This window comes from Symphalangus syndactylus, chromosome 14 (assembly GCF_028878055.3).
Source record: "Symphalangus syndactylus isolate Jambi chromosome 14, NHGRI_mSymSyn1-v2.1_pri, whole genome shotgun sequence".
Lineage (NCBI taxonomy): Eukaryota > Metazoa > Chordata > Mammalia > Primates > Hylobatidae > Symphalangus > Symphalangus syndactylus.
Window position 1 is genome coordinate 74,571,303 of NC_072436.2, and position 14,642 is coordinate 74,585,944.

Consider the following 14,642-nt stretch of genomic DNA (forward strand, 5'->3'; position numbering starts at 1 on the left):
GACCTAGGCCATCAATTTCCATCCCTTACTCAAGTTCTTCCTCTGGACAAATAGGACCTTCATGTACAGGATCTTGTGAGGAGCAAATGAAGCACCCAGTTCAGGGCACCAAGAGCAGCATCAGAAACAGACCAGATGCTCCAGATGTATTTGTTCACTTGCTTTTCATTTAACCAATTGTGCTTGGGAAAAGTAGTCAGTTATTTTGGCATCAAATAGGGTAATTTCACCACTTCTTGCCCAAATATTCTCTGGCTGGGTAAATTGTACCAATATCCACCCAGTTGCTCCTGCTAAAAGCAAAGCCTTCTGTCTCCTTACATCCACTGTTCAATCTATCAGAAAGATCTGTTGATTACACCCCTATAAATATCTTAACTCTGACCATCTCTTTCCTCCTATTCCTACCCTGTCCATGTCATCATCTCTCAGCAGGACTCTGGCTAAACAGCCTCCTAACTGGTCTCCCTGCCTTCCCTCTCCTATCCCCTTATATCTACAGTGTCCACACAACAACCAGAGTGACCTTTTCTCAAGTGCAAATCATATCTTATCCCTCTCCTGCTAAAATTTTCCCATACCTTCCAATAATATTATTAATAATAATAATATTTCTAATTTATTGAGCACTTAACTAAGTAGAAGGCACAGGTCAAAGCACTTTGCACATACCAAATTATTTAATCTAAAACAGCTCTCCAAAGTAGGTATGATTATATCCCCACTTTTCTACATAATAAGGTCACACTATCAGTGGTGCAGCAGCCAAGATGAAGCCCAAACCATTTCCTTTCCTAAGAGCTACAAGACCTAGCTCTACCCTCTAAAAGACCTAGCTCTACCCTGTCTGCCTTCTCATGTCGCTTCATAACACTCTCCTTCCCCTTGCCCCCTAAGCTCTAACCACTCGGCCTTTTTCTGTTCTCAAACATAACACAGCTCATTTCTTTCTCAGGTTCAAAGACTCTGTCCAATTCTGCTCAAAGGTAACTATCTTGGAGAAACCACCCTTGACCACAATGATGGGTAGAATGGATGTGTGTGTTTTTTACCACTGCCATTATAACTACCACCATCTCACAAGTCAGAATTCCTTGAAGACCTCTTATTCTTTTTGCTTGAAAATCCTGGGGACTTCAAAACACAGAGAGGATATTGACTCAAAGTGCTATGATTTATCATTTATATCAGGTAGTTCATAAATCCCTTTGCTTCTGAATTTGATTCTGAAGAGAAAAATGCCTAGGAAAGGAGTGGGAAGTCTATGGAGTATTTCTGCAAATTGCTTCTTAGAACCCTGAAAGTTTTTTTGCCCCCTTAGTGAATGAACTACTCTCTGAAAAATTCTGAAGGCTGAAAACTGACAGTACTGAAAACATTCTCTTAGAAAAAAAAAAAAGGCTTATTTTAACTTTCTAAAAAATATTTGTGTTTCTTCAAATATTCCTACAGTTTTTTTTAAGGCAATTCAATTTGGGGGGAACATTATGACAATATGCTACTTCATGCCAAAGAAAGCTTTTTATTGGCCTCTCTCATCTTTCTAGCTTTCTTTTTCCAGCTGTTATATCAGATATAATCATCCAAAACTGCGATTTGTCATCTCCATCAAATTTGGCTTATAATTCTCGATGTTGCAGTTTATATGAAAACATTTATGAATTAAAACTCAGAGTGAAATGAAGATTTCGCAAATTACGGACAAGGTCAATATTCCTCAAAAGGTTGGATTGCAAGCAGATCTGAGAAAACACTGGCGTTTATCCCAGATATTGACATGCAGTACTGGCTGTTCCACTGAAATGTGGTGGAGCAGTGAGACAGACACGATCCCTACTGCCAAGCCAGCCTGAGGACTTGCTTCCCTCCATCATGTCATGGGACAATCTCAGGCAAGGCAGTGGATAAAAATGAGTTCTTACATCACTTGATCTACCAATTAAAATAGAAAGATCACCTTTAGGCCTTGATGAAAGCTGACTGAATTGTCATCAGACTCTGCCAACCCATACCTGCTGCCCATGGTAAGTACACATTGATAAATATAGCTACCATTTATTGAGTCATAATTATGTACCAGGCAGGGCAGCAGGCAATTTGCATGTCCTATTTTCTTTAACAAATACTCATTGAATAAGTGGAGCTTGTTTATATTAGGATGAAATATATGAATCTGACATTGTTGTAGATTAAAACAGTCCAATAGCAGCAATTCCATGCAGTTCAATCTAATATTTGTTCTGTCTCTCCCTGGACCCAGCACAATGCTTATGATAAACACACACAGTAGAGTTCAGTAAACTTTTATTCCATTTATCAAGGTTGTTTTTGTAGAAACAGCCTCTGAGAGGGGGGAAAAGACGGCAATATTTCAAGCAAGAGTCAATCCAGCCAACTCTGTTGCATTCATCTCTGTTGCATTCATCTCTGTTGCAGGTTTCCTCTGAAACACCTTACACTGCCCACCTGCCTCCACCTCCCCAAAGCTCATGTAGTAAAACAGCAAAACCTGCCCATGTGCCTCAGCCCAGCATGATGGCAGGGAGCTATGGGACATGGCCATCTCTCTCTAATTTCCGCTGTTCCCCTCTCTTTTCAGGCAACCTGCTTTTTCCTCTCCCAAAAGTCACCATTAAAGGCATTTTATGGTTAAACAACAGCAGAGCAGTAGCCCAGGAGAACTAAATTTGGTCCTGAGGTTAACCTTAAAAATTGAATTCTAGAATCATTATGTATCTGAATTACTAAAATGTACATCATTTTTTAGGGGGTGAAAAGAGATCATTAGAAATAAGTGACTTAAGAAAACAATTTCATTTCTAAAGCAGCTGGCGGGGGGAAACAGCTCAAAAGCCTCAACTGAAACCCAAGAAATTTAGACTAAATGTGAATTAAAAGCAGATGAAGCCATTCCAATGAGGAGATGGGAAGTTGCTCCATTTTAAACCATTGCCAGAGGGAGTGAGAGAGTGCTTTGCCCAGCCCCTTCTTACCAAGGTCTTTACACTCTCACACTCAACCAAGAAACAAAACTAAAGAAAACCAAAACATGCCTGAATCAAGAGGTTTCATTTCACCCAGATGCTAAACTTAAGCCAAAGACCAATGGCCGAACAACAGAGCACGTTTCCATGCCTCCCACTACCCACTTTAATACTTGTAGCTTAGTATGATAGAAAACAATGGTGATAGTCTCAATCTGGTGTGTTTCAAACGACAAATAATTTGCCATTTGAGATGGGGGGAGTGGAGAGTGTCCCTAAGTCAATCTTTCTAGCCTGCTGGTTATAGAACTCATAGGGAAACATCTGCTTGCCAGCTGTGACCATGAACCAGATGATTTATCTACAGACATCAGAAGCCCAACTGCCCCAACTACTGGAGCAGGAAGTAGGGGAGAGGTGGGAAGGGGAGTAGACGGGTGGGAAGGGGAGTAGACGGGTAAGGAGGGAAGGGAAGGAGAGAGGAGCACTTTCCAAAAGGGGGAGGAAGAGAAGGAAGGGAGAGGAGCACTTTCTGGAACCTGGAGTCAGGAAAGTTTCTTTAAGGGCTCATTGTGGCCTGCGGATATTTCTACCTCTTTTCTCTTCTTCCCCACTCCATGCCCCCATTCTCACAAATTAACCTATAAAATGGATACATTCCAGGTTTTTAGCCATGAGAAAACCAAATAGGAGGTGTGTGTTCAGCCCAAATGATGACATGACCAAAGGGTATTATCTTAATTTTGTGAAAGAAAGAAAAGGAATGCACCAGTTGTGGCATAAATCTGTGTGGAAATGTGACATAGGTTGAAAGCTTGCGTGCACTGAGTGGTGGTCCCCAGAGCTCCCCATTCTTCTGTCTGGAGAGTGGCCACCCCCAGCGCAGACAAGGTTCACAATGGCGCCGGTTAGAGTATATTCTCCACCATCTCGAATACAGAGCCAATGCCACGTGGGTAGGCACCAGCCGAAAAAGAGTGTGTTTTCTTTATTAGCAAAGCATTCTGCCTTGTGAGCTAGGAAGTTCCACAACAGGAGTGGGGATGCAGCATTCCTGCACAGGGGCAGCTGTCTGGAGTTAAAAACTGTTCATATCTCTCAAGCTTTACCACTTATAAAATCCTGAGCTGTCACCTGGGCATTATACATAAGTCTGGAAAGGATGGCACTAGAAGAAATTTCATTAAATACCCTCAGGTCAAGACTTTTATTCTGCAACCCAGCCCATCCCCAAAATTGAACAAAAATGCAGGCTCAATCTTAGTCTCCTTCATGTTCAAGCAAGACATTCATGGCTTATTCCAATAACCATCAACAAGACTGGCATTGTGGTTAGGAGCATGAGCTTCAGAGCCTGATAACCCATTATTGAATGCTGATCTACCTCTTACCTTAGGCAAGTGGCTTCACTTCTCTGTGCCTAGTTTCTTCATATGTAAGGCAGGGATAATAACTGCTAGAGTTGTTGTAGGGATTTAATGAGTTAATCTATTTAAAGGATTTAGAAAAATCCCTGGCACCTAGTGAGCCGTAAGAAATGTTAGAGGCAATCATCATCATCACTGCCCATATTCTATTTTCAAAAAAGTGAAAAACTGTTCTTGGTGTCCTATAGTTCACAATCTGTTGTAAAGACAAGGTTGACACCAAAAACAACAGGAAAATGAAGCCAACTCCAAGTCAGAGGCTGATGATGTGATAGAGATCATATGCTCTATGGGGGTCCAAACTAGGAGGGGCCGGCAGGAGAGCTGGAGGAGGTTCCTGGGGTTGGAGGGGAGTCTGTGGGGGACTTGCACAACAGTGGCATTTTGATAGATAAAAAGAAAGACAACAGGGAGCTTGTAGAGGTTATTTCCTTTTAAGGATTATTGGTAGGGGAGTCCTTCTGTTGTTTATAAGGAGTGAAAACAGTTTGAAAAGCTCTTCTCTCAACTACCTTTCTGGAAAATTTTTAATGTGGTAAAACTGCACATTTAACACAGGCCCAACTGCAAACAACCAAGGTAAATTCCCACAAAAGCCATCTCCCCTACCCCACCCCCTGGTCTAGTCAACACTGTAAATAGAACTGCCACGTTATTATTGAGAAGGGGGGTAGCTCCCATGCAAACTACATATTTGATTAGAGTCTGAACTCTTTGCTGAACCATGAATTTGAAATAATTTAGGTGATACATATAAATTTAATTTCTTTGTTCAAAAACTCCACATCTGAAATGATGCCCTGCAAATGCGGAGCTCTCACCAAGGTCTACAAAATGAGTCTCCTTCTAACTCGTCTATACTGTGTGGAAATAATCTTCAAGGAAAGGAATAAACCTATTTTAAAAACAGCTGAGTCCTTTAGATCATATACCCTAACCAATTTATGGAGATAAATGAAATTCAGTATTAAAGAAATATATTTTTTCCACTCCTCCAGAAAATGTTAATGCCAGCTACAAAATGGAAAGAAAAAAAAAAAGGACAAAGAAATCAAGACTAGAACAGCAAAAAGAAAAAAAACAATTCCTGGACAATTGAGGATTCCCCTACCTTATTGTCCCTTCCTGCTTGCCCACCCCCACCTCCTCCCATTTCCCTACTGGCCCAAAGGAACTGTATACAGGAACATCACAGAGGAGAGGAAGATCAGGGAAAAACAACTTCTGAAGAAAACAAAATTCATTGGCACCATCTGGAATCAGAAAGGCATCGTTCTCTATGGAAACAAATCCCCCTGTCTACAATGGGGAAGGGCCCACTATGGCTCTCTTTCCTGCACTGCATTCTATTTCAATAACTCTTACATTAACCCTGGGCTAATTATTACGACTGATGAGAAAATAACAAAGGAGAAGGAGCAAAAAGGGAAAACAAAGTAACACTGAGTGATTGGTTGTGTCCTATTAATATAAATGAATACAAAATACTTTAAAAAAACGCATTAGGCAGATATTGGCTTATGATGGGGTCAATATCACGATTTATTTAACTCTGGAGACAATAAATCTTGATATTGACTAAAAACATAAGTCAATATGTGTACTGTTGTGTGCATTCTATTACAAAAATGAGGTTTTTAACTTTAATGGCCACTTTCGCAAAGAAGAAAAATAAAAGAACTCTCTCAAAGGCCTTCAAACTAACACCTGCGGGAATGAACTCGCTCTCTGGCCCAGCTTCTCAGAATCATCTCAGTCAACTGGTCAGTCGATCAGTTAATGTGATGGATTGAATTATCGGTCCCAATTCTTTACCCCTCCCATATCCACAACCTCTGCTGTGCCTCCTACACAAGGCACAGGCCACCCCTAGACTTCAGACTCGGCTTTTGATACTTTAGCCATCAGAATGTGGACAAAAATGTCTACAGTTCCCAGTTCCCAGCCTAATCTTATAGAGGCATCTTATGCTCTGTTTGTTCTCTTTTGACTCTGTTATCACAATTTTAAAAGCTTCCATTCAAGCAGATGCTGCCCCTTTAGAGTGAACCCCAAAATAAATCCACATGGAGCAGACCAGAGCCCCTGCTACAATGCTCAGCCCAGAAGAACCTACAACTGGAAGCAGAGTTACCCATACAAGCTCAGCCTAGATTGTTGCCTTTCAAGACAATCTGCAGATGTGTAAGAAATGACTGCATACTGTGAATGTCCCTGAGATTTGGTGGTTGTTTGTTATGCAGCAGTAGCTGACTCATACAGTTAGTATCACTAAGTATTCATTATTTCCAGAACACTGTATGTTACTCCCTTTGTTGGAAGGGGCTTCAAAAAAAGTTGAAGAGGTATGGTCTGACTCTAGAAATTCACAGTATAATAGGGAAAGCACGACACCTACCTGATGAGTTATCTCCCTTTAGAATATGTTTCCTGTAATCCAGACCACTGTCAGATGTCTCCCCATCCCCTTAGCCAGGTGTACTAACTGTCTCAGCTCCACACATATCCAGATGCAGGACTCAGCTCCCTTACCAGTTTCCAAGAAAAATGCAATAATTCTAACTGGGAGATTTTTGTAGGTTTTATTTTTTCTGAAGGTCAGGAAGACTTCATGGGAGTACTATAGAGGTTTGCACATGGCATTCTATTAAACTCTACATTAGACCATTTATTTTCCTCAAATCCCTCCTCAGTTACATCCTAAGAGGGCTTCTCTCTTTCTCCTCTTCTCTGACTCAGTAGCCAGCACCCCATTAGTCCCTTTTCCTTTCAGATTACTTTCAAGAGTTTCAAGTTCCTCCCCTTCTTGCTATTCAGAAAAAGCCACCTATGCCCACCTCATAACCTCAAACTTGCATTACTCATCCTATTGGCAGATACTGAACCCCTCAACAAATAGAATTGCTTCTTTAGAAGGCAGCTCAACTATTTGAGGAGGTTCTTCAGTGTCTCAAGCCCATCCCAGTGACTGATAAACGTCTTTTTAAAAAATCTTTGGGGTGTGTGTGTGTGTGTGTGTGTGTGTGTGTGTGTGTGTGTGGACATTTCATATAAATGACTTTGTTTCATTTATAAGCATTCGTTCACTTTTTTTTCAGTAAGTATGGGTTGAGCCAGTCACTGTTCTAAAGGCTGGGGTCCAGCGGTGAATAAAAGAGAAACTCTTTGACCTCATGGAGTGTAGTCTCTAGGGAGGGAGACAGACATTGACAATAAACCCTTAGATTAGGTCACACTGAGCAGCGGGAAGTACTATGAAGAAGAAGCAGAGAGTAGAGGGGTGGTCACCAGGGGGCTGGGGGTGGGGTGGGATGGAGACGTTGGTCAAAGAATGCAACGTCTCAATTAAATAGAAGAAATATGTTCAAGAGATCTGTTGTATGATGTGGTGACTACAGTTAATAACTATGTATTTTATTCCTGAAAATTGCTAAGAGAATAGATTTCGAGTGTTCTTACCACAAAAAATAAGTATATAAGGTAATCCATATGTTAAATAGCTCAATGTAGCCATTCCACAATGTATACATATTTCAAAGCAATACATTGTAAATGATAAATATATACAATTTTTATTCAATTTTTAAAAAGAAAGTACTATGAAGAAAATTAATGTAGGTTGAGGGGATCCACATACTATTCTAGATAGGGTGGGCAGGGAAGGCCTCCCCGAGGAGGTGATGTTTGAGTAGCAATCTGAATTGAGCCTAAATCTCTGCCTGTTTACTTCATCTCTCCATCCAAAAAAGTATTTATTATGTGCCTGTCGTACTGAAGAGATGGTGGTTGGTTGCTGAGGGGCACACAGAAGAAGCATAAGTGGATATTCTCCTCAAGGAGATGTAATCAAATAAAAGAAATAAGATATACATTTCAAGAAAACTACACTATACCTTAAAATAAAAAATCACTTGTGATGCATAGGTAAAATACAAGGGAAACCAGGAAGTATAAGAAATCACACTATGAGAAACTCATAGGTCCTTTTAAAATTGTAAATTTTATTTTATTTATTTTGAGACAGAGTCTAGCTCTGTCACCCAGGCTGGTGTGCAATGGCACGATAGCTCACTGCAACCTCTGCCTCTAGATTTCAAGCAATTCTCCTGCCTCAGCCTCCGGAGTAGCTAGGACTACAGGTGGCGCCTGCCAGCATGCTAGGCTAATTTTTGTACTTTTAGTAGAGATGGGGTTTCACCATGTTGGCCAGCTGGTCTTGAACTCCTGATATCAAGTGATCCACCCACCTTGGCCTCCCAAAGTGCTGGGATTACAGGCGTGAGCCACTGCGCCTGGCCTAAAATTGTAAATTTTAAATACACAAGAATTTTCTAAAGAATCTAAGACACTTTTATTAAAAATGGATTTTTAATAAAATCCATTTTGAGTGAAGATTTTTCCACTCAAACTTCCAGATATTTTAAAGCCTTTACATCCCAGCATATGCCTTATACAACAATTTCATGTATAAACCAATGTTCTATATGTTATGTTCCAATCCTTATGATACACAAAAGAGAGTAAACGATTTTCATGTTCTCGTTCTCTCTCTTCTTGTTTCTGGAGTACGATGGGAGTGGCAGATAGCCTTGTAAAAAAGGATTGTCTTACCTTTGTTATCACAATTATTTTTACAATGTAAATCTTTTTATGCTTAGAAACACAGACTAAACCTTAGAATAGGGATTCGAACAGAGGTGGGGTGATAGCTTCTCTGAGAAGTCCTACACAATGTTCACATATCAGCTCGTGAGAGCCCTGGCTGCTCACCCCGGTCTGTGACTGGTAGACTGACACACAAATAATTTTTCACAACCACATTTCAAATTATTTCTTAGGATTTCTATAGCTTTCTACTGACTGGACAGATCTGCAGCTCATTTCCCCTGCACCCTTCTAAGAAAGGGTTCACATTTTCCTGCTGAGTGGATTTGGGGTGTGTAGGGTGAGGAAAAGGCATGAGTTTGAGGAATGTGGCAGACACTGCTAATTATCTATCAATATCCATCTCCGGGTTTTTATTGAATAATAAAACTGAAGTTTTTGCTGGGTCTATGGCTGTCCAGCTAAACTTGCATTCAGCTGAACATTCTTGCATCTGAGTGTGGCCATGTGACTATGTTCTCCTAATGAAAGGTGAGTGGAAATGATACATCTTATGCCAGGGTAGATCATGGGCATGCACTCTTCTGGCCCTTCCTGCTCCACTCTCCCCACCTCTCACATACTGGACATGAGCTAGAACATGCACTTTGAATCCAGACATGGAAGATACATATTGAGGGTGGCAGTGGTACCCTATCAAGTCCTGGGCCTCTAATTGTTGTGTTACAGAGAAATAAACTTCTATCATGGTTAATTCATTGGAGTCACTTTGATACAGCAGCTTAGTCTGCACCCTAAGCAATACAGGAGGGATAATAATACTGTCGCCTTTAAAACCAGCAAAATTAACTGGCCCAAATGAGCATGCTCTTCGCCAGGTTTGTGGAAGTAGTGCTATCAGTGGAAGAAAGATTTGCCCAAGTCTGGACTTTGAATTAACAATCTACCTATATTCTCCCTTGGCCACTGCCACATATTCACAGTTTCCACATGACTTGACGTTGCTCATGCTACACGGCCACTAAGAACAGACCCTTCTGACCAGAGGAACCAAGCCAGTTAGTGGCACTGAATGAGAGGAGCTGATATTCCAGGAGCCAGAACATGAGTCCTTAGAGACCCAAATGAGTGGAAACCTGTCTGCCTATTGCTTTTCAACTCTAAAATTTAATGCTTCTTGAGTTTCTTAGCTGATACTCTGCTCACATCTTGTTTCCTACTACAGAAGAAAAGTTCTTTTCTAGGCTGTAGCTTCACAAAAACCATTTCTCCTTAGACAAAGAGGAAAGTAGAAGAGAGCAACTCAGGAGAACACAGATTTCTTTCACTTGAACACAGCATCTCTGTGGGAGAACCCCCTTACAAAGCAGGATTTTCAGATTAGGTTTTTGAGATGGCCCAGAAGTTTTCTTTAGAAATGGAAATACAATTTTATGGCAAGAAACATTTAAATTAACTCAACTAAAGTTGTAGGCTTTGGTGGCAAGGGAGCAGATATTTGAAAATGAGATCTCCTGAAATCTGAGGGCAGAAAATGGAGTAGCTGTGGGTGATAGACCCAGTAGGAACTGGGCTCAGTGAGTGCTTCTAGATTCAGGGTGGTTCTGGGGCCCTCATTAGCAGATACACCTGGGCCTTCATTCTACTGTTCACTATTTACCTAACTAGGTGACTCCTATAGGAATGCCATTGGGTTTTGTCCATCTGTCAATGAACTTGGCCTCTCAATATCCCAATTCTCAGTTCCTTTTAACAAAAGATTAGGAGCACAGGCAGTTCCCAGGGAAAGCAGACTAAGGGTGAACCAGGAATCCCAAAACAAGCCAGCCCACTGTCCCAGTGTTTGGAGGACAATACAGATGCCTGAAATTTTCAGGACAAGTTAGAGGCAGAGGGCTGGATTCTTGAGCTCTTTTCTAGTTCTATAATAAATACCTTTCACCAAGGTCATCTAAGCTAAGACATCTTAATTCATCTATTTATTTATTCATTCAAACATTCATTTAATAAACATTTATGAGCACTTACTCTGAGCTATGGACTAGGAAAACAGAGTTGAATAAAAAAAAAAGGAACTTTTTCCTTCAGATGCTCACAGGCAAACACATAAACAGTTACTTCCCAGAGACCTTCAATATTTAAGAAAATCAGGGGAGGAAGGTCACATCAAGCTCAAAATGTGAATTTAAAAATAGTTGAAATATAGTTTAAAATGGTTTTAATGTAAACTGATGTTTAAACTAAATGTGAACTCATTTACATAAGCAAACTTATTTGCAGAAAAACCCTTGCACATCTCTTAAGGAGGTTAGCCAACAGTCGATCTGAATGTGCCAGTGTGATCTTGCTTTTTAGCTAGCCCCTCCTCATGGCAGAGGGTATCTGCCATGCCACCCACTATGTCACCATTGCTAAGGGTCTCAAATGCCAGTTTCTTAATCCCCTGCCCCGTTTGATATTGTTTAATCTCCAAAATATGAATCATAGATACCATCTGTTCCAACAGTGCCAAAGAAATATTTTCCTTGTCCACCACAGATCAATCCAGACACAGTTTTGTTTGCCCATTGCCAATGGCACTAAACTAGCACTGCCTTATCAAGGTTGTTTTAAGAGGATCTATTTAATGTTTTTGCCTTTTTTTATCAGTCAGCTTCACCAATTCACTGAGAATGCAAAATAAATTAATTCATCTCTTTTTTTTACCTTAAACCACTTATATTTGTATATGTATAATTCAATTTGTTTGGTTTTGGTTTTATATTCTACCCTTTTACACATTTTTCAAAGTTTTTGTAGTGTGTAAAGTACTGTGTAGGGTTTTTTTTCCATTTCAATGTCTTACTTATTGGGTAACCTCACTGTATTTAAACATATAACTATTCACTAACACCACACTATTAAATTTTATACAAGTGACTGCCAATGATATACTTGCACATTTAATTGGAAAGATTTGGGGTGGGGGCTATGGCTATGTTACAGTGAATACCTTACCACCTTATAGTTCTAAACAAGAGAAGTCTACACAGTCTTGGTAACTACAACATTTTCATAAGTATATTAAAAAACACAATCCACAAACTGGTCAATGCAAACCTAGATAGCCAAAAACAGACTACATATGTATGATAAAACATGTACTAAGTATATTTCCAGAAAAAAGGAGGGAATGACCAGTGGAACAGGGAAGGTGGAATTAGGTAGGATACTGTAGGGAAAGGTGGGTGTTGAGGAAAAACTTCACAGAAGTAACTGTCATGATATGACTATTAATGGAAATGAAACAGAAACTATACTTTCTTAAAGCTGAGGTAGGGAGGGTATAAGATTGCCTAATTGCCCCCTTAAAATTGCAGACCTCTTGCAAAGCAGAGATGTTTTCCACATAATCAATGTAAGCTCAGGCTATCTCCACACCCATCATCTGATAGGCAGTGGAATGTGTCCTGCTGTTAAGGAGTATACAAGACAAGATAATTCTATAAACTCTTCCTCCAGCCTGTTATCTCTCAAAAATACCTAAAGGCATTATAATAACTGGTGGGCCTTCAACAAAACAAATCCAAAGGTTCATTTAGCCAATTCACTTTCATCATCTTCCAATATAACTGACTAATGTGTTACTCATAAAAGCAGCATCTTTAAGCCTCCAATTTAACTTAGCCACACACTAGTTTCTTTTTTCAAGTTACAAGTCAAAATACTGTTGGTTTCTTTTAATTAAAAAATAATACAGAAAATATCCCAGTTAAGATTTGCTTTCCAAATAACTGAGGAGAAAAATGACAAAGCAAAAAGAAAACAACCATCCTTTGCAATACTTTTTATCATTTAGGCCACCATCTCTGATTTTAAGTCATCTCTAAGTTAAATTGCCTTGCTTTTAAAATAAACACTTTCCAAGCACAGCATTTTACTTCTTCGTGCACCTGTGAACAGTTGCAATGCAAAGAGAGACACAACAACATAACAGCTATTTATCCCCCTTCTTCTTTCCCAAGACACTGTAATGACCTGGATGTAAGAGGCAATGAAGAAAAGCCCCCTTTCTCTCAATCTGTCTCTCTCTCTCTCTCTCTCTCTCCCTTTCTCTCTCTCTCTTCCTTTCTCTCTCCCTCCCTTCCTCCCTCTCTCCCTCTTCCTCCCTGGTATCTTTAAAGACTTCTCTTAGAACTAATATGGCACTCATCATTTGATGATGAATTTGCATGTCGATCGGCAGCCAATGTAGCAGCCCTCAGATTAGGGACATTCCGCCGCACACTAAAAGGCACAAAGAACAAGAAGTGCATTTCCATCTGCCCTTCCTTTCCAGTCAGTGCATTCCCAGCCGTGTCTATTGATGAGTACTTGGAACAATACCAAAATGCAGTGTAAGATCAATCCTGCTGTTTACTTCGCTGAGCTAAAGGAACAAAGAACAGAAGAAAGGCCTTAAACCCAGCCATCGTCAAGGAGCGGGGTGAAGGATGAAAATGGGTCTGATGGGCAGTTGAACAGAGTAAATGTATTTGGAGAAGCAGCAGCTCCAGCTGAGATAAAACCAATGATGATTTGTATTTTATACTGTATCTTCAGGGGATAAAAGCACTTCTATCAGACAGCCTTGTAGGCAAACTTGAAACACTGCAGTAAAGGGCTACGTTCTTTGCCAGGGAGAGAATAAAAACTCCCATAATTGCTGAGGAGTGTTAAATATCTGATTGTACATGCCTCTCTCCTCCCATGGTGAGGCAACTCAACCAGGCCCTCCTTTTAACTTCCTCGGCCCCCGCTAACCCAACAGTTGGCTGGGCCCTGCTGTCAACAAAGCAACAGGATACTGGGTTTTACTTGGATAAATACCAGTAATTGTAATTTGTGGGATTATTCCTCTTTAAAGTTACTTCAAATGGGAAGCACAGCAACTTCATTGCTGCCAAAATAAGAGTTGAGGTTGAGTGGAGGTGGGATGGGGTGAGATGAGAGTGGAGAGGCAGAGTCCATGTTCAAATACAAATATTTTGAGAAAGAGAAGGCAGAGCAACAAGGCCATGGCAGCAAAGTAGGAATTTCCTCTTTGTGAATAAAGAGCAGATGCAGCCCATTGCTCTGTCACTGGGTGAAACCTCATGGCACTGGCCAAGCGCAACAAAGGAGCACCCCAGTGAAGGACATAAGGAAGGAAAAGGCCAGAAATGCACAATGGGGGTGCCCCCCCAATTCTCCCCCCAAAGCTAGGCACAACTCATCCCTTAGCCTCACAATTCAAGTGTGGTCCTAGGACCAGCAGCATCAGCATCACCTGAAAGCTTGTTAGAAACGCAGAATCCCAGCCCCTGCCCCAGACCTGCTGATTGCTAATCTCGGGAGGCAGGGCTCAGGTAACCTGATGCTCAGTAAGGTTCAGAACCACAGCCTTAGATTAGCCCCCAGAAACCTTCCCTGACTCCTCCTCGACTCAGCAAACCCTCCCTTGCCAGAAGCCTATACCCCTTATTGCTGTGCCAGGAATAAGACATTAATATATGCCTTCACATATAGTGGGATTCAACAAATATGTTGACTTGCTTTGCCTTGTTACTGTTTTCATGTGCATTTATGTGCTCTGACTCACCCGTCAGATGTCAAGTTTTTTGAGGAC

At 40.7% G+C, this 14,642-nt stretch overlaps 1 long non-coding RNA gene across 1 annotated transcript in view; it reads right to left on the reverse strand.

Moving 5' to 3' along the window:
• LOC129462490 (uncharacterized) overlaps positions 1 to 14,642 on the reverse strand; it is a 277,261-nt gene that overhangs the window by 221,779 nt on the left and 40,840 nt on the right. The gene's annotated exons all lie outside the window — the stretch shown is intronic.